This window comes from Pleuronectes platessa, unplaced genomic scaffold (assembly GCF_947347685.1).
Source record: "Pleuronectes platessa unplaced genomic scaffold, fPlePla1.1 scaffold_34, whole genome shotgun sequence".
Lineage (NCBI taxonomy): Eukaryota > Metazoa > Chordata > Actinopteri > Pleuronectiformes > Pleuronectidae > Pleuronectes > Pleuronectes platessa.
The window spans coordinates 1,097,661-1,100,152 of NW_026519004.1; positions in this window are offsets into that span (position 1 = coordinate 1,097,661).

Below are 2,492 nucleotides of genomic sequence, written 5' to 3' on the forward strand. Positions count from 1 at the left end.
CCTCCAAGGAGAGACCAAGCACCAGCACCGGCCGTGCCCTGAGACCCACACTTAAGCCCCCGTCCTGAGTGTTATCACCCATGGGCCTGGGTTAAAGAGCCTCGCGCTCTTGGTTCTCCATTCCAAACTTAGTCAGATTTCGCTGACCCGGGCCTCCAAGGAGAGACCCAGCACCAGCACCGGCCGTGCCCGGAGACCCACACTTAAGCCCCCCTCCTGAGTGTTATCACCCATGGGCCTGGGTTAAAGAGCCTCGCGCTCTTGGTTCTCCATTTCACACTTAGTCAGATTTCGCTGACCCGGGCCTCCAAGGAGAGACCAAGCACCAGCACCGGCCGTGCCCTGAGACCCACACTTAAGCCCCCGTCCTGAGTGTTATCACCCATGGGCCTGGGTTTAAGAGCCTCGCGCACTTGGTTCTCCATTTCAAACTTAGTCAGATTTCGCTGACCCGGGCCTCCAAGTAGAGACCCAGCACCAGCACCGGCCGTGCCCGGAGACCCACACTTAAGCCCCCGTCCTGAGTGTTATCACCCATGGGCCTTGGTTAAAGAGCCTCGCGCCCTTGGTTCTCCATTCCACACTTAGTCAGATTTCGCTGACACGGGCCTCCATGGAGACACCCAGCACCAGCACCGGCCGTGCCCGGGGACCCACACTCAGGCCCCCGTCCTGAGTGCTGAAAATGTCTAGAAATGTCTCACTCTTTGTGTTAGGGAAAGATACAATACTTGGGACACTTCTAGGCACTTTACATTATAGCAAAAATGCCTACAAATGTCCCACACGTTTTCATGGGGAAAAATACAAAACATGGGAGAGAAAACCTCCAAATATTGCTGGGCCCGGGGACCCACTCTAAAGCCCACACCCTGAGTGCTGAAAACGACTAGAAATGTTCCACTCTTTGTGTCAGGGAAAAATACATTACATGGGACATTTGTAGGCGCTTTACATTATAGCAAAAATGCCTAAAAATGTCCCAACCAATCAGAATGAGCCGGACGCTTCTAGGCACTTATCATTGAGGCAAAATGCCTGGAAATGTCCCACACCTTTGGTGTTAGGGTAATACAATACATGGGACACTTGTAGGCACTTTACATTACAGCCAAATGCCTAGAAATGTCCCACACTAGGGGTTACGGAAGTGCAATATTTGGGTCTCTCTATGAGTAATTCAAAAGGAAACATTCCTATGATCCTCTTTAAAGGAAACACTCCTATGCTTATCTCCAAAGGATCCTTGGTTCCCGTTCTTACCCATATTTCCTATGGCTATCTCCAAAGGAATCAAAGGAAACATATGTATATCAGTTTCCTGTGTTTAGATCTCTTTCTTAGTCACATTTCACTGAACCGGGCTTTCCCGGAGAGACCAAGCACCAGCACCAGCCATGCCCGGAGACCCACACTTAAGCCCCCGTCCTGAGTGTTATCACCCATGGGCCTGGGTTAAAGAGCCTCGCGCTCTTGGTTCTCCATTCCAAACTTAGTCAGATTTCGCTGACCCGGGCCTCCAAGGAGAGACCCAGCACCAGCACCGGCCGTGCCCGGAGACCCACACTTAAGCCCCCCTCCTGAGTGTTATCACCCATGGGCCTGGGTTAAAGAGCCTCGCGCTCTTGGTTCTCCATTTCACACTTAGTCAGATTTCGCTGACCCGGGCCTCCAAGGAGAGACCAAGCACCAGCACCGGCCGTGCCCTGAGACCCACACTTAAGCCCCCGTCCTGAGTGTTATAACCCATGGGCCTGGGTTAAAGAGCCTCGCGCACTTGGTTCTCCATTTCAAACTTAGTCAGATTTCGCTGACCCGGGCCTCCAAGTAGAGACCCAGCACCAGCACCGGCCGTGCCCGGAGACCCACACTTAAGCCCCCGTCCTGAGTGTTATCACCCATGGGCCTCGGTTAAAGAGCCTCGCGCCCTTGGTTCTCCATTCCACACTTAGTCAGATTTCGCTGACACGGGCCTCCATGGAGACACCCAGCACCAGCACCGGCCGTGCCCGGGGACCCACACTCAGGCCCCCGTCCTGAGTGCTGAAAATGTCTAGAAATGTCTCACTCTTTGTGTTAGGGAAAGATACAATACTTGGGACACTTCTAGGCACTTTACATTATAGCAAAAATGCCTACAAATGTCCCACACGTTTTCATGGGGAAAAATACAAAACATGGGAGAGAAAACCTCCAAATATTGCTGGGCCCGGGGACCCACTCTAAAGCCCACATCCTGAGTGCCGAAAACGCCTAGAAATGTTCCACTCTTTGTGTCAGGGAAAAATACATTACAGGGGACATTTGTAGGCGCTTTACATTGTAGCAAAAATGCCTAAAAATGTCCCAACCAATCAGAATGAGCCGGACGCTTCTAGGCACTTATCATTGAGGCAAAATGCCTGGAAATGTCCCACACCTTTGGTGTTAGGGTAATACAATACATGGGACACTTGTAGGCACTTTACATTACAGCAAAATGCCTAGAAATG